General features: G+C 32.5%; 1 long non-coding RNA gene across 1 annotated transcript; it reads right to left on the bottom strand.

Annotated features, from left to right (window-relative positions):
• Window positions 1-680: 680 nt before the first annotated feature.
• LOC143253355 (uncharacterized) lies at window positions 681-25,901 on the bottom strand. Its single transcript, XR_013029520.1, has 3 exons — window positions 25,364-25,901; window positions 6,654-6,753; window positions 681-4,590 (listed from the first exon to the last, which is right to left on the bottom strand). It is a non-coding gene; the product is annotated as an uncharacterized LOC143253355 (long non-coding RNA).

Here is a 25,901-nt window from a genome sequence, read left to right as displayed (position 1 = left end):
CATAATCAGCGAATTAATTTGAGCTGAAGTAGATAGTTGCATAAAAGAGAGAATATCATTTTATAATTCAGCAATATATTCATTTAATTCAAATCAGTTTTGCAGGAAGTCACTGACAAAATAAATCACGTAAGAGCTTAATGTTTCTTACATTAACAGTAATTACCTGTGAATGTAAGCAAATACACCTAGATCCAACAAATTATCATGTTGAGTGATTGATTAGTTAATTAAAGCTAACTGTTATATTAACTTTAAAAGAGTGTGTTTTAAGAAAAATGATGGATTAACAAAATATTTGTTTTAATATTTTGAAATGCAAACACAGAAAAATTGGTAAAATAATAATTATGCATAACAGAGTGAAAATCCATTATAATATTCATGTATATAAATTTTCTAACCTTTTTATAGTAAGGGTAAATACAAATTTTTATAACACAATATTGTGTAGCAGTAAGTGAAAATTAGACTACAGCAAATGGAACTGTCAGTAGTATTGGAAATGAAAGAACTAGTTTTCACATATTCATGTACTCTCTTAAGCCTTACATTGTCATCAGTGTCACAACTGGTTCCTCCAACTTTTGATGGTTTGTTCACTCAATGCAGTTTTTGGTCAGATGCAAACTTGTTTTGTGATTGTTACAGAGATAAAAAAGAAACACATTTCCATATTCTTCTGAACTTTTATTGAGTACTGAACAACAATTACCATTGTATATTTGTCTGATTCAGGTACAGGCTTTATTCACTCAATGTTTTCAATAATATTTATAAAACAAACAAAAGTATTATATCACTCTATATACCAGTTCTTCGTGAGACTCTGTTGTTGCATTAAAGCATAACTTAAAGAGATATTGTATGAAATTATTTGTTTACTCACATCTAGATACCATTATATGATTATTTTTCTTAAATACAAATGGCTCAATAAGAAGATTGTGTAGGTCTTAATGACGTTTTTACTATTAGAGTAAATGTAGTGAATTTAGTTATAATGAATCTTTTTTGCTTAGCAACAAATTTCAGCCCTTGGCTGCTGCAGGTGAAGAAGGATTGGAGGAAAGGAAAACAAAAAGGTCAGAGAAGGATGTTGATGACAAGGAGGTTATAGTTAAAAGTTATTCCATGACAAGGTATGTAGACATGATTGTCCATGGGGAGAAAAGAATTCGATTATGCTACGCAGGTGGAGGATATAACTGACAGAGCAGGAAATATAATAAAAGAGGCTAACAGAGATGTAGTTTCTGATGAATACAGGGGCTATTGATATGTAAGGAAAAGTATGTCAGAGGAGCTTATTAATAATTACATAGAGTTGATAAAGTCATTTAAAGAAAAAAGCCATAACTTAATTTTGTTAATGATAATGCCTAGAACTGACTGTGGAGATGAAGTTGTAAGTCACTAGGGCTACATGTTGGGCTAAGGTTAATATGTAAGGATAAGCAGATAGGCTGTTTGGGTTTGTGAGATGGACTGATTCAGTGGAAGAATGGTTCTTTTTGGAATGGATGGTTTACATTTAAATAGGTTAGGGCTGGCTTGTTTGCTGAGGCTATTAACTCAACTTTAACGGAAATTTCAAACTAGAACTAGACAGTGTTGAGGGCCAGAAAAACTATATTAAAAACAAAAAGAGGCAAAGAAAAGTTTGATATAGGAAAATGAGTAGAGAAGTTATAAGGATAGGCTGGATTGTTATTACTCTAATGCTACAAGTCTAAAAAATAAAATAGATTACTTCATAGCATCAGTCGGAATGGAGAATTTTGAAAAAATGGGGATAACTGAAACGTGGTTAAACATAGAAGATTTTGATGACAGAAGAGAATTTAAAATACAGGGATCCAGGCTATTTAATAGAGATATACTATTAAATACGGTGAAGAGTGGTTCTACATGTAAAAAGTGCAAGTTTAATTTTGTTGAAGTTGAGGTTATAAAATAAAATAGCAAGTAAATTTAAACCATTTCAGTTTGTACTGGTCTATAAAAAAAGAAAATGTTTTAAGTGGGAACTTGTTACAGGCCACCAAAGTCAAAGCAAGAGAGAGAATGATTTTTGGAAACTTCTCAGGTTGGCTTTCTTCACCAACTAGTCAAGGAACTTCCTATTTTAGATATACTGTTAACTTCAAATACAGAAATTATCAAAAGAGTAGAAACTGGGTAAGATCTGGATGCAAGTAATGATTACCTTATTACGTTCAATGTTTTGCTGCATAAGTACAGAATAAACAATTTTGAATCACTGAGTTACTTAGACACACTGATCAGATGTGGAAAATTTTTAAAGACAAATTTTTAAATATTCAAGGTAAACATATTCCTTATATAAAGAAAAGGGGAGCAGCAAGTTAAAAAAAGGTTGGTTCACAAAGTGTTTAAGACATAAAATGAGAAAAAAGTATCATAATTTAAGAAATTTAAAATGACTGGTACAATAACAGACTTAGAAGATCATAGACTATTAAGAAAGTTGGTGAAAGAGGAAATTTGAACATCAAAAAGGACATATGAGAAAAGGTTAGTGGAAAATGTAAAGAAATAACCGTAAGAATTTCTTCAATTACATATCCTCCACAACCATAGCCACAATTTTTACAAGCCTTTTATTTGGCATCTTGTCAAATGCTTTCAGAAAATCCAAATACATCCAATCTGCACCATTACCTTTATATGCATAAGCAGTAACCTTTCCAAATAATGTCAAAAATTTTATAAGGCTAGATTATCTTTAGTAAACCATGCTATCAATCCAATAAAATTTTAAACATTGTTAAATGACTTTTCACTACATCTTTTAACAGATTTTTCCAAACCCTTTTCCACAACAGATGTAAGACTAATGTGTCTATAATTACTGGGACAATTTTCTCCACTTCCTTAAAATAGAGAAAAATGCACAATTTCTCTCAAGAAGAGAATTGGATAGTTAGTAGCTCTAAGTAATAAAATAGTCCTTTAAAAGGTGGACAATGTCACCATAGCCAATAATTCTGTCCAACGTCAAGGGTAAACCCATGGTAAAAATATGTCTAAAATGGTGGCATTGCTCATGGTCATAATAACAAAATCAAAGTAAAATGTGGGCTATTGTGACTTGAGTGTCACACAGACCACACATTGGTGTATCAGTACCAGATACAAGTAAAGGATAAGTTAAAAAAACAATGTGTAGCCTAGTTAGGACAACTTTCTCCTTCTGATTCTTACAGAAGCAAGATGGCCAAAGTCCATTAAAAGGTTTTATCTGGAAAAGCTTGTTATCATGTTGCTCACTCTAAATCGACTTCCAACCGGTGCAGAGCTCAGCCTTGATTACACATCTGTAGTCCATATATATCAAACAGGCACAGCAGTGATTGTATCAGAGCAGATAAACTTAGCTGTAGTATCAGCAGGCTCATTCCTGCAAATACCAATGTGACCTGGCATCCAGAAAAACTGAATGGAAGTAGATGATAAAAAGAAATGGGCCAAATGGTTTTGAATATTGATGAGAACTAACATGAAGTGAATCCAGTGCCAGTAGAGAGCTAAGCAAGACAATATAAATAGTGTAGTTAATATATTGCATAGCTTCTATGTAAACCAGGGCAAGAGAAATGGCATACAATTTGGCAGTGAACATAGAAACTATAGAAGGTATCCTCTGTGCAATCACTGAATCATAATAAACTATGGCAGGGTTCACAAAATCACCTGATTTCAAACCATCAGAATAAATGGGAATGGATAATGGTTCAAAAGATGTTTAGCAAATAGAAGATGGTACATCAATTTGAGAGTATCTACCTTCCACAGGTGACTAAAAAAAATGGTAACACTTGGCGATAGTCATCACTCTGCCTAGTCTTAATGGCTGAAAAGGTGGAGGATGAAGCAGAAGTGTTAGATACACAAGAAATGCTTTTGCCAAGAGTATCGGTGATGCTCTGGACATCAGCAACTACCTGTGCATCAAAGAGCATGATCAAAAGGGGTCAAAATTGAAAATAATTTGTTTTTGTATTTTACAAAATAAGAAATGAATGAAAGAAAACCTTTATCAAATATACGATAAGAGTCATAAAAATATTTATCTAAAAATAGTATTATATCTGATTGTCTTTAGTTAAAACTTCTACATTTCAGCACATTTTAAGATGCAAAACTATGTTGGACAAGATTTGCGTATAATACTACAAGAACACAAAAAACAGGTGCACAAATGAAAGTACAACACGTAATATCTCAATCACCATAACGTGACTTTTTCAGCACGTGAACACCAAATTGGTATATCATTTTAAATATTCAATTCACACAAAATAAGTCAACAGTTTAGTGTGCATTTTACAAACTAACACTCTGAAAGATAATACAGCAACTGATTTAGTAGCCAATAAACCTTTTTTTCAAATTGTATCATTTTTCTATTACATCAGTAGTTTGAATTGGTTTGATAATCTTTAGACTTAAATACCAGTTTTCAATTCCAATGCTGAAGTTAATGATTGCTTCAAATACATTTGCCACTGAGATATCAAGCCACGTTCCAGTTTTTCCACCAATGTAGCTAAAGAGCTCCATGTCCTACATAAATCAGAAATTAATAAGTACAGTAACACAAAAGACACACAATTGTTTTAAATTCTTAAAGAACTGTGAGCAAAGTTTAAAATGATTGGATGTTGTTATCATACTCAGTTATTTCTCTTATTATATAACCAATGGTAACATTTAAAATCGTAATATTTAACACTTTTCTTTTAATACAAATGTCAGCTGCTGTAAATCATTTTATCCTTGAAAAATATATTATGCCAAGACATTACACTTATTAGTGAAATAGCATGTTCTCAGTTGTAAAGTTTGTTTCTAGGATTATATATTTATTGTCAAAAGGTTGTCTGTTATTTTGGATGCTGTTGATAAAGCATAAAGTCTTTACTCTTAAACATTGGATTGACCTTTATACCTGATGATCTGAAAACAAAAAATATGGACAAAACTAATACTTATACCTTTTGAAATCTACTGCAATGATGTCAAAAGTCACAAAAATCAGTGTAAATATACTACTTTCTAACATCTAGTTTCCAATGATATTGTAATAAATTAAATGTCTTGCATCTTTAGCTTGATATGTTAATGTAGAAGTTTCAAATATTTTCATTTATCCTATGTATATGCAATTTTTGCATAACACGTGATCAAGAAAGTTATTTTTTATCTGTTTTTATCCCTTTCTCACTTTATGGAGGAGACACTTGTGTTGCTTATAGAATGTCAACAACATATGCCTTCCAGTGGTCAGCTAGATTATATCTGAAAGTTTATCTTCCCATTTTCTGTCACATATACACAACTGTTTCATTTAAATTTAATATAAGAGTTATGATTTATATATTTATAAAGCACGAGTGTTAAATTTAACTTTTAAAAGTAATAATTTATCACAGGTTTGTACATACAATTGTTTAGGAATAATCTGTTATGAATTAACTTTTGCTGCTATTTTCCCTAATCATCCTCTACAGGGGAGTCAGTAAATTTCACCAATCACATAACAAGCATAATTTTCAAAAGTTGAAAAATGTGGAATAAAGTGAGTAGTACTATTCTATCCTTTTTAATATTGACCATAAAGTTCTTCCCCTAACAATCTCTACTTCTAACCTTTACAGATCTATTTCTTATGTTTATTTTGCTGTTAGTAGCTGAAGTAGAAATCTGCCACACATAAGACAATAACCATAACTCTTGCTATTAGACTGTTTGTATAGCATCGTAAAACTACATAATCAACAATAAATAAGCCTATGCAGCACAATTACCAGAACTATCCTACAAAGTTTATTACAATTCTGGCTTTAAAAGAGTTGGAAAGAATTTAGTGGCTTGTTTGCATCATAATGGTTGCAAGGAAAATTGTCTGAAGTAATAAAAGTGCAAGAAAATGTTAATGGTGCAGTTCTTTAAAACGTCTGACTAGTCCAATAAACTTGGTAGATATTTTAGTGTTAATTATCTTCTTGGGATGGTCAGAACTTAGTGATATAGATATATAAAGACTGAGGGGTGTTTAGAAACATTAGGGTGGTCTGTGCATATGACAAAATTAGAAAAAGTACAAATCAGACATGCTAATGCATTTTGTTCTTTCCTTATACAGAAACAGACCTGACTTAATTTTATACTTAATGCAACATTACTTAAGAGTGGTGCAAATTTAGAAATTTTGTTAAGTGAATTTATCACTGATCGTATTGCAATAACACAGTACAGAAGAATAATTTGTTTTGTTAATGTGTTTGAAGAAATTGAACCCACCTAGGTGGGCTTTAACAAAAAAGTTGATTGGTTGGTTTGGTGTTTCATGACGCAAAGCTACTAGACTATCTGCATCAAACATCTGGTAAAAAGTTAAAATTACAGTAAAATTATTAAAATTTGTAAAAAAGAATTAAGATAAAACAAATCAAAGTTTAATTTTTGAATTAAAAACATCAATTAAACCAATTGATATTTAGTTTACAGCAGTAAGAGAGAAACTACAGTAATACATGTTCTAAAGAACTTTCTGTAGCATAATTTTAATTATCATAACTCGCCAGGATGACTAATGAGTAAGTTCAAACATCAAGGTTAGTCACCTGAAGTCGGCCTTTCCTGTCCTGATTTCAAGTTATTTGATGTTACGGCTATTTTCTAATTTCAAACTGGTTGTACTTTAATTCTCAAATGGGAATCACACTGAAAAAAAGGTCTAATTTATAAATTAAAAACTTAAATAGCATTAAAATGATTAAAAACTTTTATAAAATAAAAACATTTATAAGGTGGACAGTGTCACCATCACCAATGATACTGTCCAACATTATGGATAAACCTTGGGACAAAATATATTTAAAATGGTGCCGTTATTGAGAGTGATAACGATGGCAAGACAGTAAAATGGCACACAGCCAACACATTGGTGAATCATTCCCAGATAAAAGAAAAAAAATTATAAGTTGTATTGCCCACTGACCTTTCAAATCTTATTTCATATGACTTTGGAACTAGTGGTAGAAGATATGCTAGTTGTGAACTTATTCCAAGATTCCTTCTGGCTTTGACGTCTAACCTGCCGAGCATGTACACGGGCCTGCTGGAAAGCAATGCAGTTCGAGAGTGAGGGATACCTACGAGCCTTCCATGCCATGTGACAGGCATGATTCCACCATGGATGAATATATTGTGGAAAACAGTTGAGCTTTTAGGAAAACACTGAGCAGGTGCATGTATAATACAGTCAGTCACTACTGCCATACAGTCATCTATTGACTGCTTACAGATAATGGCAGGATAAAGTTCTGCAAGAGCATTGAAAGAGGGCCAGTTGGCTTGATTCAGCTTCCACTGGAGCACACAGGTCGGGTGGCATCGACCATGGCCAGTCTCTCTCAAAATTATTGGAAAATGATCACTGCCTTGTAGGTTATTTTCAACCCTCCATGAAAAGTTAGAAAATAGTGAAGAGGAACAAAGTGAGAGATCAACAGCAGTAAAGAACTGACGAGGTGCATGAAAATATGTATAAAAACCAGTATTGAAAAAAGAAATGTGACCTGAGAGCATAACTTTATGGAGTGACCCCTCCCATCAATATCAGTATCTCCCCAGAGGGGATTATGTCCATTAAACTCTCCCAGGATTAGAAAGGGAGATGGTAACTGTTCAACAAGAGCATCAAGGTGTGCTTGAGCATAGGTCTCTTCAGGAGACAAGTAGAGAAAGCAAACAGTAATGGTACGACCAAAGGAAATACAGATAATTATGGCCTTCAAGGGTGTGTCGAGTGGCAAAGATAGAGTGGGCACATGCTGATCAACCAACAGTGACACTCTGCCATGCACTTATCCATCACACAGCCTTTCATTTCTGTATAAAGAAAACTGCCAAAAAATGACTATATCAACAGGTTTCAGAAATGTTTCCTGTGAGGAAGGACACACAGGATGGTCGAAAGCAATCAGTGTTCTGATGTCATCCAGATTAGAATGTAAACCTCAAGAGATCCATTGTATTAAGGTGACCATTTCTATTTATGTGTAGGTGAATTTGGTGGAGAGCCCTTCTATTTTTGACCACGTCTTTTTTCTTTACTTTCTTTATTTGAGGGAGATATGTCGACCTCCTTGGATCCTGCCCTAGGTCGATTGGGCAGGTCTTTGTCGTTGAAAGAGGATTCCAGCAATTGAAGATGTGAATGAGTAATCATTTTGCACTTTAGGGTGGGAAAAGATGTAACAGAGAAAATGCTTGTAACTGGAACCAAAGAAAGTGGATTTTGGGATTTGCTGGAATGAATGTTAGGGGCAGAGATGGATGTTGACATTTATTCAACTTTTTAACTATGGATGTCAAAAGATTTTCCATCAAGAACGATTCCTTTGGAGGCACAGAGAGATCTGTCTGCACTCCCATTGTGGTAATGGAATGAAGTGCAGCAGCATACGACCGAGATTAATTAATGGATAGCATGTTTTGAGCCTCAAAATAAGTAATGTTTTGAATCATCTTCAAACACTTTTCCTCCTTTTCTTCCAACCATTTAGGGCATGAACGAGAGTAGGTTGGGTGAGAGCGACTACAATTAACACAATGAGCGTCCGATTCACACTCATGTGTATCATGGCCCTAGCCACTACAACAAGCAAAGAACAAACTTTGGATAAACTTTTAAATGAAGCACAGAGACAGAAAGTACAACATACCAAATCCGGAGTTATGATCTAGTGTCTAAGCTGCAACCCAACTGAAAGAACAGGGAGATACCATAAACCTGATATTATAAGCAGAAACTTAACTTAGAAGGAACGAAAACCCTTAAATCCATTCTTACAAAATGAACAAAGTCCCTTTTCCTCAACTAAGTGAATGAAAACATCCTGCAACCAGAATTATCAATCCCAGACATCTACTGGCCTCAACCATAAAAACAAACAAGAACAACCTGAATCCAGTATTACCAAGATAATCTTGCAATGGCTTGTTCAATTCCCACCTACATCAGCACTTCTGGGAACAAAACTTCAGAGGGGAGAAAGACCTCTTCTCAACCACATTTAGTAATAACTAATGTTATGGTATGTGGTCAACGTATATGAGGAGACCTTTATGGTCCACCACCCTAACAACTGAGAAGTAGCAAGTGCTTCCAAGCTTTACTTGTTGAAGGGAGGGATAAAAGGAAGTGAAGGGTTTAGAGAAATTTCACACCTGAGAAAGTACCATGGTTCACAGCAAAACCTTATTTGGACAAGCAAAGTGCTCCTGATTTATTAAATCAAAGTAGGAGAAGCACTTCTCTGCTCTTTCACTTATGGTAGTCCAGAAGTGATGGTTCACCAAGTATTTAACACAATATTACACACACAGAAACACAACAGACAACATTGATCCCCATACTTGGGTAATGAAATGGTATCTTCAAAAACGTCACAGTAAATTGTACATTCATAATTCACAAAAAGGGTAGAAATTGCACAACTCGGTTTTAAAAAAAATGTTTCAATTGCATATTTCAGAATAACTTTTAACTTATATATGTCTAGCAATGCACTATTTTACCCTGTATGCAAGAATTATTCAGGCAAACTTAAAATTAACATGGTAGTAGTGAAAGACAAATAACATGAAATGATCAAAAGCAAAGGATAAACACACCACAGTGTGCCAAAAGAGAAAATGAGATATCTGTAGAATTATATAGAGGGAGCTAGCTACTTTAGGAGGGCATATTGTACTTCTATTGGTGGAGGATTGTCACATGCTCTATGAATACTAAATAAGCAGTTCGAGTTTATGGAGTGAAATTGAAAGTGCATTAAACAAGAAAGATTTCTTTTGATTAGAGAGCAATAGATGGTTGGGAAAAGCTGTTGTGTGAAATTAGATATGTATCATATAAGAAATTTCGTTATTGAAATAATAGTTTACCGAAGTACATTTTTTCCATAAGGAAATTTTGAGTTACTATTGATCCCTCCCTTTACTGTGTTCCATACTATTATTTGCATTTAAGTTTTGTGTAAAAGGTAATTCATAAAATCATAAAAACTGGTTTACCATACACTAAAAAGCCCAGTTAGAATTGTACGAAAACGAAATACATATACAGAGTTCAATAATAATTTCAAATGACCAACACACTGCCATAATAATATATATTTTGAATTACAATTAATGATACTATTAATAACAAATTTATTTGACTAAAAGCAAACTAAAATTGTAAATTCAATACTTTCACTGATCACTCTTCATAATACTGTGTGCACAGCAAGACATGGGCACACAACCTCTTGAAATTAGCTTTTATTACTTTCTAACTTTCTGCAAAAATTGTATCTTATACTAATTATATGAACAATTATTTGTATGCTACTAATACTTAATACTTTCTGTCAAAAAATTTAAATTACCATCTGAACACACATAAATAGTCAACATTTTCCTTAACAGTAAATGTATTTCTGACAGATACATAACTCGATTTCATTTGGGCCTGAGATTTTGTGTTTGTCACTAGCGTTCAACTATTTTACACCTAAATCATATCTTATAATTTATTTCAGATTTAATTATATGCAGTTTTATCTGAATATATAACAATATTCTATGGCTTACTCTTTAATCAATGATATAATCCTTTGAATATATTTTCATTTGTGAGTGTCAGATTTCGATTGTAAACCAATTCAAATGCTGCGTGTCTTGATACAGTATTGTATAAAGGAGATGAGCGTCCGTATGCTTGATAACGAGTCACATTCATAACTCCCAACTCACTTCTTCACTTTAAATAATTTCAAACAATATAAAGGCAAACTCCCATGTAAAGTTCAAAAATCTCACGAGAGGGGACCAAGAGGAACCACAACGTTGATGACCACCCCTGTTGGGGAGAGAATTCTTCATATTTCTCTCTCTCTAAATTAAACCCCTGCCAATTTCTTTTGCATTTTATGCTTGATCAGATACACAAGGTTGAAACTGCTACAAGAAACATCGTTAACATGAAGCAGACACGAGAAACTTTCAAGATTTGGATTGTCCCTGTTTTTCTTATTCAAACTACTACTGTATTCGCCTTAAAGTCAGTAAACAAGAGTTTCAGTTTTGTTAATCATAAACAAAACATTTGATTTTTTGTAGGAATTTCCTCAATTCACCATATGGGTTTGGATCTATTATTAGAAGTTTCCATTTTGTTCATAAATGATATTTTTGTGTTCAATGAACTGTAATCAGAGAAAGTATGTGTCAATGCTCTTCTGAATTCTTCATCAATTGCATTTTTTCAATTCAGTTCTGCAGTAATGTCTACTGCACTTTGATATGTTTTATGTTGCCTTTATGTGTTTTCATACGAGCTATAGGAAGATATGTTGTTCTTTCTAACCAGATCAAGTTGTGTATCATGCTACTAAAACGTTTTGTCACATTGTATACTTTCAACTGTTATTTTTTTCTTTATAGTTGATATATCGTTTATTACTTAGCACTTGTTATTTAATAAAATGATCAGTTATACAAATCTTGGGTTGAGTTATTGGATCAGAATAAGTCGCACAAAACTGGGCAATTACAGGGACTAATGTCTTTTCCAAAATTTTGCCCCCTCCAGATGGTCAACTGTAATAGGGGTAACCTGCACTTCATTGGCATGGACACCCCTGCCATACTTTCCAAAATACTGTACTACCCACTTGCAATTTTCTAGAAGGCTTGTACAATGGCAAGTAACTCTATATTGATCATTCCAGAAACAACACTTGCATTCTGTGATACACTTAAATAACAGGGATATTCAGACTGAGAAGACTCAAAAGAGGTTCACAGACCTAATTGTCACAAAGGTCTTTTCACTGGAAGAAATGCAGTGGCTTACCATAAAACCTAGACTGAAATGCTTTTTACACAACTTTAAAAATGAGTAAGCACTCCTATAGTGCTAAATGTTTCTATGATAGTCAATGAAGTAACAGTCTAGAATAGGCATAGAGACAAATAGATACATATGCCATCACAGTGGCTATGTAGAAAATTTCATCTCAACAATGGACACAGAAACCAGGGCAGGTGGATTTAATATTTACTGTTTTCCACCAAATCAATGTATATTTATGGAAGTAAGTGCACCCTGTGAGGCAACACTTACCACTGAGTGGGTTCCAAGAGGGAGAATAGACTATGACTAAACGTGGTTAGATAAATGATACTTGAAATCATCAGTATTTGATGAAACTCCATAATTACAGAATTGAGGAAATACAAGACAATTGTACTCCTTACAAGTACATCATTTACTACAAGTATAATTTTGCTTGTAATGCCATCATCAGGTACTGATTGAAATGTTTTACAGGAGGGTTTATGTACATCTTAAAAAGAGAACTGAAAGTGATCTTACCATTCACATATGGGCAAGTGTGGAAAGAAGTGGGGAGGAGGTTCAGTTGGTTTGGATTTGCTTTTAGACATCTTTTTATTTCTAAAATTTCAAGATTACCTAGTTTTCTACCTTTTTCACAGATATGTAAAATTTTGCCATTTCTTTCTAGATCAAATTGGTGTTTAATTTCATTAAGATGGGATGCAAAGGTTTACTCCATGTTTCTTAATTTACAGATTCCAGAATCTTCTTTAATTCTCATTTCTATGCAATGCTCCATTTTATCTATATTTACAAACACATATACATTATTGCAGTCTTTGGACACATTAACTGGTAAACAACAGTGTTGCTGCACTTCTCATTTCTGTCTTTGTTGTTGCATAACATCTTTGATAGGTTGATTTTACAGGAGAAGGTAAGTCTTTAGATTTCTTTGTTCAGTATATTATACATTTTGTGAGAAGAATTTCTGATGTAGCTTATCTTAAACCATTTCTTTTTGTATTGTTATTTCATAAAGTATGTGGATATAATGAATTTAAATTTGTGTATTAATATTTTAAACAATGTATTAGTTAACTTTGTTGTATAACAACTGTTAACAGCAATACTTTCATAGTTTTTAATTCATATTCATGATTTTCAAATGTACAGTGATAAGTTTGTGTAACAAACTATGAACGGCAAGTTTGTGTGATGTTGGATGTTTTGAAGAAGAATGTATGATAGAAGTATTATAAATTGGTTTTCTGAATATTTTGGAGGGATGTATGCCATTATTTATATCAATATCTAAGTCCAAAAATTAATGCTTCTGATTTAACTAAATTCCAAATTAAGTTCAATGAATTTCTTTTGTTAATTTAGAAAGTTACAAAATTGTTGAGTTAATGTTTGGATCTTTTCCACAGGCAAATTACATCATCAACATACCTATACTTAACACGTATTATTTTCATTACTACACAATTTATTCTCTATATTATCCATAAAACCTTCTGCAACCAAAGAAGACAGGGGAGAACCTATCATTCTGTTTATATATTTGATCATTAAAGTTGAAGTAGTACTTATCTTAGCAGGTGGTTATTGTTCTTTAATTCCTGGTCTTGAACAAGGTTTTCTTTTGTATATCAATTACATCACTAACAATTTCTTTACATTTACCTATAAAATAAAAAATGTTGACATTATTCAATATCTTTACATTTTGTATTTTTTTCTACAAGCTCCAGGGAGTTTCTTACACCAAAATAGGTTTAAAACCAGTTAAATTTTTGAAAATATTTTGGTTTCTCTGTGCTAATTTGCAAGCATAAATATTAGTATAGGAACAATATGTTTGATAAGAATATTCCTTCTGTGAAGTTTAGGAAGTCCATGCAGGTAAGGATTCATAACACTTGTTGACTTACTCTGGTGTTCATTAAGTACGTTTTTGCTGTTGGTCAAAAACGATTTAACATTTCTCTTGAAGGTTATGATAGGGTCTACATGTGTTTAGGAGCATGAAATTATTAGATTCAAGAAAGTTGTTTATTTTACTGTTATAATCTTATTTTTCAAATATAACAGTCATAACACCTTTGTCTGTGTTTGTTATTACTATTATTTTTAATTTTGCATTTTATGGGCATTATATATTTGAACTCCTTATGTTCATTTCTGGTGTAGTTCTTGGAAGAAGTTTGAATGATTTTAGAGCATATATTCTTTGTTTTAGAGTCAGATACAACATTAAGTGATATCTCAGTATCTGTTGCAAGATTTTTAGTCTTTTAATTCAACCTGGGTTTGTGATGATATTTAATACCTTTACTAAGTAGATGAAATTCTAACACTGTATCAGTTCTTGATCTTTTCTTTTAACCAAGTCTTCTTGTCTGATAAGTGTTTTTGGTCTTCAGTGAGATTCCACCTCACACACTTGTTATTAAACCAAAGGTATTGAATTACTAAGCACTGTGTTGTTTTCAGTCTGTTGTATGAGACAGTTTATTAAGCTGAACTGGTTTGTTTTATAAATTTCATACTTGAAACCAGGGGTACTTGGTGAAACTCCATAATTACAGAATTGAAAAAAAGCAAGATAACTGTACATTTCACAAAGAATTACACATTACATAAATTACAACTATGGTTTTACCTGTAATGGCATCATCAGATATAGCCTCAGACAGCTTGTAGCAGGGTTTAGACAAGATGTGTGGAAGAAAGTAAATAGCAGAAAAAATATACAAGAAAAGAAGAGTGTCCACAGACCCACAGTAGTTGCTTGTGATCTTGAGGATCAAAAGATCTGAGGTGGCCAAACACTCCAGAACCCTTTAGGCTTATATCATATATTAATGAGATGCCTTGAAAACTGGGCAGCTGCCAAAGGATTGGATGTTTGCTAATGTCACACATCTTTTCAAGAGAGGTAAATTAAAATTGTGCCAGTAATTAAAGGCCTATTATCTCATATCATACATCAAATAAGTTTGAAATACATTTATGCTTATGTAACTTTTATGTTCCTGAATTTTCAGAAATAATTTAACAACATGCTACATATAATAAATATAAAAACAAACTTATCTTTATGGGTGTGACAGATGCATTAACTAACTGGAAGGAAGAGTGACTGAATGGAAGATTGTTTGTTGTGTATATTATGGCCAATGTGTTATCTCTACTCACCTGGGGTATTGAAACCCAGTTTCTAGCAGTAGAAGTCTACTGATATAATACTGTGTCACTTGGGAACAGATGGAAGAAATCAGTTGGTTGTTATAGAGTTCAGTCAAACTGAATTAATCTCAGTTCTATGACCTTTGCTCTTTTTGATTTACATCAATGAATTACTGAAATTTGCTGATGATATTAAAGGATTGGGTGTTGCTAGCTGTGAAGAGGAAGCTGCTGCTTTACTAAAGGAATTAGATCATTCAATGCATAAGATAAATTAATAGCAGATGAGAGTTATTAATTATAATAATTGCAAGATAATGCAAATGGGTATCATAATTTGAATTACAAGTATAATTTGGATAGAAATAGCAATAGCAGTGTCATGAAAGAGATGGATCTTGGTGTAATGACTGATCAATCTCAAGACAACCAAGCAGTGTGCTGTTGCTAGTAGTAGAACAAATATAATTTCTGCTTGTATTTACAAAAAATATGAAATAGAAGTCAAAAGAAGTTATAATTTTAATTTTAAAGGTAGGTGGTTGGGACAGATATCAAGTACCATGTCAAGCCTTGGGCTTCTAACCCTAGGAATAACACTGAATTGTTAGAAATGGTTCAAAGTAACATTACTAGAATGGTACTAGGGATAGAGGAGTAGTTATATGAGAATACCTTAAGATTTTCAGAACTGTCTTTTCTTAAAAAAAGAACAGTTAGAAGGGATCTGATTGAGGTGTTTCAGATTGTAAAGTGAATGTACAGTGTTGATGCATCATCTTTTTTCATACTTATTGGTAATAATAATAGAGTTAGGAAACACAAATATTAATTCTGCCAACGTAGAAGACATCTTCAGTTAAGACAGTTATGTTTTTCTAACAGGATGGTAGGCTTTGGATGTTGTGTAGGCAATAAATTTAATTCATTTTAAGAGAAAGCTTAATAACTATATGAATGATCAGAGCTGGCTTTACAGTTTTTAAAACAATTTACTTATTTAATAGTTTTAGTTTAGATTATAGGATAGAACAGCTGAGAGGGATCAATATGCCCCATCTGGTCCCTAATTATAGATATATATCACAATACATCTGCACTCAAACAAAAGATAATGCTATCACTGCATATTGAGAACTTCACCGAAAAGCAAAAATGTAACAAAGATGAACATTTTGCATAAAAAAATGACAAGACACTGAATGTTTTGTCTAAGAGAAAAATGAATCAGCAGGTCGGAAAGCAAGGTTCACAAAGACTTTTTTAATGTATTTATTTGGTTCCTAACTACCAACACCAGTTGTAGAAGCTGTTGTTGCATTTGACATTATAAATACTGACACAAACCATGTTAAACTTTTGTTCACTGAGCAACTGTGGTGTGATAGATACCATGCAGATCTCTCTTTATGAATAAACGATGAATAAATTCAAAGCCAATTCAGTCCTGTTAATTATGTGATTAAGAAAAAACTTCTTAACTGTATAGTAATGCATATGTAAGTGTGTGTGTTTATACATATCATTTGATAATTTGGACAAGGAAACAGCACTCTTTCAGCTATATCACTACCAAAGCTGTTACAATTCTAATGACTATGCAATGTAACACATATATGGTGCCTCAAGTTGCCACCCTGCAGCTCAGAAAGTGAGGGCCATGACAACCTTTCTTTTAGAAATCTTTCAATTATCTGATTATTCTAACTGTTTGACATGGGCATTTTAGTTTGTTAATCAGAAAGTTGGTGATGGAGGATTAGTCACTTGTTGCAGCTGCCTCTCAACTCTAAATTCTGTACTTCATCTGGGATACCACGAACAACCAGACAACTGCTCTCAGCCTTTTCCTCTTTATTCAAATATTTGTTTAAGTCAAGCATTGGACAGTATAGATTTTATATCATGCATTGCATTGCACGTCCAGTAATCTTTTCAAGACAGTGTCCTCTCAAAATTTGTTTAAAATGTGGTCCAGATCATCTTTGGCTGTATCCTGCAAGTCTGTCTAGCCTTACTGAGAAGGTCCTGTGGAGGCATCACAAGCCTTTTCCTGTTACATCTAATGAATGTTACACCCCTGATCTATGGTGGTAGAAGAGTAACATACTCTATTAGCTTATCTGTAATTCTTTGTGACCCCAAGCTTACCTATGAGTCATATCTATGTTGACGGTGTACTTCCTAGCTTAGGTTGGCTCACCACTGCCCCATGACACACTCACTTTTGCCATTTGGTAAATGGCAAAAGTCAAACATCTAATTATTTTCAGTTATTTATTCACATTTGTCATTAAAAACCAATAATGTGAGAAATCAGATATACTTTCTATAATTATTGAAAAAAAATCTCAAGTTAATTATCCTTTATATGATAAAAGTTTATCTTTTTACAAAGTTTTTATTCTTACTTGAAAAAAGGTTATTTAGACAAAAATGATATGACTGAAAGGCCCTGTTAAAATACTATCTGTCTAGAAAGCCTTCTGGAATGTGTTCCGAGTTGTGGTTATTGCAGACTTTCATTGGGTTTTTGTTTTTGTATTTTGTCTGTCATAAATTGGTTTTAAATATTTTACTGACTTTTGGTATCACACCTAAAGTTTCAGGATGTCCTGCTGTAGGTTTCTGTTTCCCTGTCTTGGTTATAGATGGTAAAATCTGGGTTTGAATTCTGAGTATGATCAAGGTTCAAAGGAGTTTAACTGCAATTTCCCCAAATGGAAATTCAACCATTTTAATTCATTGTGAAAGTTGTCTTATTTCATTATCTGTTCTCTCACATAAACATAGCTGGTTCACAATTGTTATTGTTCATTTAGGGTAATGAAGATTTTTTAAAACATTACAACACTTTGATCACTAGTGAAATCATTCTCAAGCACATACATTTTTAATGGTTGTTGTATAGAAACCAATGTTTAACAATATAATAGTATATGTCAATTAAATAATCAATAGTGATTATTTCATGCATGCAGATATCAATTCACAAAAATTTATAAATTACGTATCTATAGCTGAACAGAAAAACAAAAAGTAAATGAACAATAATGTGGAAACATTGTGGACAAGTTAGTAAAATCTGAGGGAATAAAAACATTTACAGCTCTGCCTGGATAGATGTTTATTATGGGATTGTTTGGTTTTATTATTAAGGCAATTTGGTACTTTTAGAACTAACCCAAACTGTGGTTCACAGCCTCCTGGGGGCTCCAGATATTACTTAAAAGGGTTTGCAGTGATACATCAAATTTATGAAATTAACATTTACTGAAAGAGTAACAAATACAATAAAATTCTAAGACATAGTAATATATATGGAAATCCAAAATTAATAACTGTAATTATAATAAATTGAATTATGACAAAATTATCACACAAAAAAAGACAATTGATTTCCAGTTTGATTGGTGCATCATTACAGCATGTATATTTGTGTAAACATTAAGTTACTATGGATCTTTTTAAAATTGTAAGACATTAACCTAAAAATTCACAAGATTGTTTCAGCAAACTAGTATCTTCCTTCACATCAAAATAAGTCAAAAGATTTTTTTTTAAAAAACGTTTCCATATTCAAATTTATTTTCATTGTTATAATCTTAAAATTTGATTCAAGTTGTAACAGTAGTAAACTATGCATATAGTGCACCAGTTACATATGATTTTCTTGATAAAAACTATTTTAAAATGGAAGCTGATCTGCTAATACAGTAAAGAAGTTGAAAGGGGTCCATTAGTTTGCAAAGTTTGGAAACCCCTTATCTAGATTATTCACAATGTAATTAAATAAACAAATTTTGCTGTTCACACAACTAATAAACTTCAAAAAAACACTTTTTACAGATAATTATTACTTACCCAAAACATGAAACGTGTATTCATTCCATTATTCAAACAGTATACAACATTTAATAAATCAGGAACTGAATTTGGTATGCTATGTGAAATCACTGCACCAATGTTTCTTGAGAAAGTGATGTTTTTCTATACTTAACTTTTAATTTAAAGATTCAAGTATTAATCAGTTGTTTGAATCAAACTTACATTCCACAAAGCAGGGTATGTAATAGCATCAAATGATTTCATTAGGGATTTAATAAGAGATAATACAAATAAGGGTAATATTCTCTAATATTCCTCTTTTACGTAATTTTTGCTGAAGTAATAGTTACCCTCACCAAACACAAAGAAAATACATAAAATATCTAACTGTATATATTTACAAATATATTTAGAATTTACAGTTAAATCATACAAAAAAGAACCTATTTTCAAACAGAATATGCTGTAGTTTCTGAGTTATTACATATAACTTGTATTATCTCATTTATTCTGTTGTGATATATTCAACTGTTGAGCAGGTGTATTTTAGTTTTTGATAAAATAATGTCATATTCAATTCACATAAGTTACTATATTACTTCATTAATTAGAGTAACCATTGCATTTATTTTAACACAAATTGTAGATCTAATTTTAGAAACACACTTTTCAACATAGTCTGAAAATGATGTAGGCCAAATGCAGTAATAACATTTAATAGAAATTTCTTTGGTTGATAATAAATGGTAAAAAAAAACAAAAACGACTGAATAATTTTACCTGATCAACAACTGTTAGATCATTAATACACTGAATATTTCACTATATTAACTCTTCATTCACTACCTAATAACCTCTTAATAAATATTTCACTGAATAACTTAACTGCTTCCTTGTGTTAATAACTAATATACCATGTCTATATACCCTTGTGCTTATTAATTGAAACAAGATGGAAAATTACGATTTTTTCAATTTTTTGCATTTTATTTCTGAGAATCCAAAAATTACTCACAAATTAATACATGATATGACTGCCTTTAATTTTCAGAAGATCATTAATCTGCTTCGTCATTGAGTCCAGGAGTTGACTGCAAACTTTACTAATTTTTGGATCGCGGTACCACACCTCAATTATGGCCTCAATTAGCTATCTTTTGTAGTACACTCTTTCTTATTTTCAATTCTGGAATGACTCTTCTCTGCAAAACTTCGATGTACTGTGGTCCTAGCATTATACCTTCTATGATATGTAAGCCTCCAACGCCATAGTAGCTGAAACAGCCCCAAAACATCTTCTTCAAGGGATGTTTTACGAACTGATTGATGTGAGATTCTTGAAGTTTCTCACCCAGAGATCTGCGAACATGCAGACTTCTTTGACCAAGTACGAAGAAATGAGTCTCGTCACTGAATAACACCTTCCTCCATTGTTCTTGTGTCCAGTTCTTGTATTGATACCGTTTTTTCTTCAATGAGTTGGTAAGAAGTTATTTTTTTACTGTTCTCCTCCTTACCCTTCAACCAACATCAAGAAGCCTACAATGAACGGTTGAAGAGCTGACTTTTATTCCTTGAACCTCCAAGTCTCTTTTTATGTGAAAAAATGACTATTAAAAGAAATCAGCGGATACAGCGAGCCTACACCAGTTGCCATGCTGAAAATATTGTAAAATGATCATTTGTTTCAATTAATTTGCACAAGAATGTATGTTACTATTACCCAAAGTTCATTGATCTTATTCATGTGCACTCTACCTAATGCATAATTAAACACTGAAAACATAACTTATAAGTTACATAGCTTTTAATTAATTTTACTTATTTTAGAATTGGTTATTTGCTTTTCAAACTTGTCAATCCTTTTAACAGATAGTTATTGATAAATCTAAAAAAAGAAATATCTTTACTTTCAAAGCCATCATACAAAAGTATACAAAGTGCAGTGTTTGATGAGTTGTGATTAGCATTCATGACTGATATTTTTGCTGTACTCAAGTCAAATAAAGATTTTCTTACATTTTGTTTTCTTTGTTGGTTAGTACTTTAGTTTAAATCATCCATAAATATATATATTAACTGGGTTCATTCTAGTATACTTGAATATTAAGATTTTTTTGTTTCTCTCACTACTTTATCTTTGCTCATTTTTTAGAAAAAGACACATACATACCAAACAAAAGAACTAACTGGGCATTGCAAAATGCAGCAATGAGTGAAAACTGGAATTTTAGCACGTCCTGACACCACAGTCAAAAGCTCTGGAGACAACCTTATGTTACATACATTTGAGATGAAATAACAATATTTCTTGTTTGTTTGCTTGTGTCTTGTTAAGAATGAAGCCACATAAAGGGTATTATGTACTGTACCAACTTTGAATACTGAAAACCTGTTTTCAGTATCAGAAGCCTTCAGATTTACTGCTTAGCCACTTTGGGAGAGACAGACAAATTTCATGTTCTCATAAACAATCAGAATATCTATAAAATAATGAAAACAGCCCCATATGATGATCTTAATAACAAACATATATATTTTTCTTGCTAACTGCTGAATTTTCAACAATGTTTTTGAAGTGAGAATGATATGCAACTGCAAAGAAGGAAAGTAAAGCACATTTCTTAAAAGAATATTATTTTTTACAGATTTATAGATCATACAAGGCATTAATTGAGTTTTAATATCCATAGAAGGACTCCCACTATTCACATTTATGTTCAAGCAGTAATAAGGCACAATGTTAAAATGTTGATTTTCAAAAGTATGCCTTTCTTTGCTAGACATTTATACATTTCAATAAATTGTATTTTCAAAAAGTGCTCAAAAATAGCTTTTAGTAGTGGATTTTAATAACAAATCTTCAAAAATAATGTTAAATGACTACAGAAATTAGAGAAAGAATGTATTTTTAGCAGTCTATTCTATATAGCACTATCAATATTTTTCAACATCTTTGTAATTCAACATTTTTAAAAGATTTTTGAACAGCTTCCATTATTTTCAAAGATTTCACCACTCCACAAGAAGAATATAAAAGTCTTCCATTATTTTTCACTAAGATAAATCCTCATATAAAAGGTGTTTCAAATACTGGTTTAACAAAAGCATGATGGCATTCTTCGTATTTCAATCTATCCAGAAGTTTATACACAATGATCTACCTATACAATGGATGATTACTTTCAACATTTATCCTAATCTTCCTTTTGAAAATATAACCATGGGTAAGTGGAATATCAACAACAGAAACTGAAATGAATCTTCAGTAAATCCTTAGCATGCCTGCATTCTCTTTAATCTCCTACGAAAGATAAAAGTTCAAAAATGTTATTAGACAAGCTGGGAGGATGAAAGCACCTAGAATGTGACCTACAAGGAGATGTATGACAAGTGTGTGGGCTCAAAAATGAAGATTCACTGCCTACCACAAAGGGAACATGAACAAATACCCTATTGGCAGGTAATATGAGCCACCACCATCAAATAGTTGGAATGAAACATCAGTCAAATCTGAACAAGAGGAAGAAAGTGAACTAAAGTGCAGTGGACTGCTGGAAGTGCCAGGATGTTAGCATGGTAAGACCTTTCACCCACTGACCACTGTCCTAAGGCCTCTTGCTGTCTGACTCGCATCTATCAGCTCTGGAGATGAGCATCAGGAAAGAGAAACAAATCTGGGTGAGTTGAAGGAATTGATAAATTCAAGGGCAGAGAAAATATGTTCAACCAATATTGCATATAGGTGAAGAAGGAAGGAGGAAAATAATGAGAAGAATTAAAGGAACCTGAAAAGATTGTAAATGTGCCACATCCAGAGGAAGAAGTTTTTCCATAGAAGCCACATCTCACAACATACTTAAACCTTGCCAGAAGTAAAATAGTGAATCACAATGACATAAATAACAGAGAGCTCCATTGAATACAATCAATGAGGAGAATAGATGGCCCCATTAGAGATGAGAATATTAGGCAGGTAACAGGAAAACTTTATTCGGCTGGAAAATCAAACCACTTAAGCTGTTAACTAGAAAATGCAACCACACAAATTGTTTGTGTAAGAAGCAGATGAATATTGTATAACCACCCCTGTTTGGAAGGAGCTAACCAAAGCCAGGGTGCCTAAGTAGTGGTGTTAATGAAATCCCAAAAATAATGAAGTCGGGTATTAACACAGAACACCTGATAAAAGTCATATGAAGCCAAAACAGGTTTGAAGGGCAAGGCACTAAAACGGTTTCAATTTCCATGATGAAAAGACCTGAGATATTGTTCCAAGAAATTAAAAATAAGAGCATGTACTATGAGCATTCTCAGTCTCAATGCAATTGTTTTCAAAGACAACATATTCAAAATGAGATAGAAATAGGAATTGATTGAGGTAGAACTAATCAATCCAGAAATCCAATCAGCAATGAGCATACATGAAGACTGGAGAAACCTATAGGAAAGGCATGTGAGGAACAGAGAAGGTGCTGGATATGCAACATGAATAAAGAAGAACTGGATGAAAAAAATAGCTGACTATCAGTCCTTATTGGAAGTTGGTTGTATAAAATAATACAAGACAGTGTCCCACCACAGAAGACCCCCAAAATACCACATGTGGAGGGAAAGAACTGAAGATGGCAAGCACCCAGCATGGAGGGAAGCAGACACCAGTATCCCACAAAAATCTCTTATATACCGGTGGAATGCTTAAGAATGGATTGTTTACATAAGGTAAGATGAAGCTGGAAAACTAGGTAGGTGATAAAATGGATATGATTAACAAAGGTTGTTCCTTTACCAGGTGAAAAAGATTCTAGGCACATAGAACCAAAATGAGAGTTTGCCTGATGGTAAGTTAAGAAAAGTCAAACCAAAGCCAGTAGAGAGCAAGATATCCAAGTACCTTATCCAAAAAGACAAAAATTCTCATCATAAAACAATGTCTGGAGAAGGAGGAGGAAAACTGTCTAAAAAAAGACCGAGGTGAACCTATCAGATTCTACAGCCTGGGAAGGCAAGCTGTAATCAGTGGAGTAAAACTAACAAAATATAGGTCATCCTAAATGAGTTCATAAGTTGTAGGAGGAAAGCATGCTATCCTGGAAGAAGGTAGACCACAAACTAAAATAATTATAAGAAATACAAATTATTAAGAATCACAAAATGAAAAAGTCAATGCAATGTAAATTTAAGTAAGTGTTTAATGGAACAAATAAACATATAAGATGTTATGTGTTGTCAAAAAAAAAAAAAAGAATATTTAACCTAATTAGCAACTCACTCATAAGATATACCACAGGTAAACCAAAAATAAGACACTTGTTAAGCCTAATCAAACTGTGCAGTTCTGATTTAAAAACTATAACTTACAGTGATACTTACAATATTAGAAGTTTGTGCAAATCATGGGTTCACATAAACATATTTAATATAAGAAAGTATAAAAGATAAATAACTAAAATGAAACAGATGTTATATTGTAAAATTAAGTGTGTATTGACAATGACATATGAATGAGATGTTACGTTTTGAAGGGAAAAAACAAAACAGTTAAACTTATATATGATATACAAATAAGATGAATTACAAGTAATCTTAAAATTAGAAAGGCCCATGTTAATCCAAATCTAACATTATAGAACAAAGGACGATACTAAGCTCTAGTTTCAAACCTAATCTAGAGTGCAAATACTGAGCAGTTTAACTAAACTTATGTTATTGAACCCAAATAACTGTAGATAATAATATTAACTGTAAAAATATTAAAATCCGTAACAGTTTAATGGCTTACGTTTCTAAATTCAGCAGACCATACTTTAAAATGTGTAGCCCATAAACTCAAACCAAGGCCAATGAAAGTCAACTCACATGAGCACTTCTACTTGTGGAGGTCTTTTGCATGATAATTTATGTGGGAGAATCAGTTAAATTAGGTGAATTGAGGAGTGTGTGGAAGCAAAAGCTTGTGGAATGTAAAAAAAAAAATGTTTTTAATAGAAATGAGTACTGAACAAGTCATTAATGGAACTGTGGTTTCGCTAGATTGTAGATAGGGACAGTGGTAATCTCGTTAATCCATTCATGTGAACAGAAATACCTTGTAATTTAGAAGTTCATGTTCTTTACTCTCTATTTTAAAATAACATTAATATTCAAATCTAATGTTACACATATATTAGAACTAAAAATTACAAATTTTCTCTTTTCACATATATCACAATAATGTTCAGTTAAAACTACATGCTCATGTTTTGTCACATGACGGGGTCGTGGGCAGACCTAAACTTTCAATAAAACTATACTTTCGAACATTTAACACTACACACACATATACATTCTAACTTGCTAAGATTTATTATAGACAGTTAGTTACTTCTATTACCATGATGATTGATGTTAAAGAATAATGGAATTAGTTGCACTTACAAAGAGCTTGGGTATGAAGACATCTTCCTGTTCTACCGTTGAGATCCTGATTGAGATACTGAGCTTTGACTTACTTAGCTGACAAACTCGCTGGACATATTTTTCAAGCCCTTTTATATTAGTATAAGGGTGATTATCAACGTATTCAAAGAAACAGCTGGTTTCCTGTTCACTATTGCTCTGAGTTTATTTCATAAAAAAACTTAACGACACACCATTAAAATGATACTAATCCTTTTTATAAATTTGGCTTTGTTGATTTAATTGACCACATGACCTCTTCTTTATACATATGAAGTATTTCGTCCACCATCTGAGAACAATGGGCTGATTATAGCGTCATCTCATTAATCGAGGTCTTCAGGTTCAACATCTAAATTTGCATATCTACGTACAAGCTCGCTGACATCTGCTTATTTAGTTTAACATTTATGAGATACTTCCTCGATTTTAGTTTATAGTTTCGGTAACCTCCTATAACTCTGAGAGTGTCTATCTGTTTAGTCTAAACACTTGACTGAAGTCCCTCGGTGTGTTT

The sequence above is a fragment of the Tachypleus tridentatus genome, chromosome 6 (assembly GCF_004210375.1).
Source record: "Tachypleus tridentatus isolate NWPU-2018 chromosome 6, ASM421037v1, whole genome shotgun sequence".
Lineage (NCBI taxonomy): Eukaryota > Metazoa > Arthropoda > Merostomata > Xiphosura > Limulidae > Tachypleus > Tachypleus tridentatus.
The sequence above is the reverse complement of the archived record's forward strand: the minus strand, read 5'-3'. Positions and strand labels throughout refer to the sequence as shown.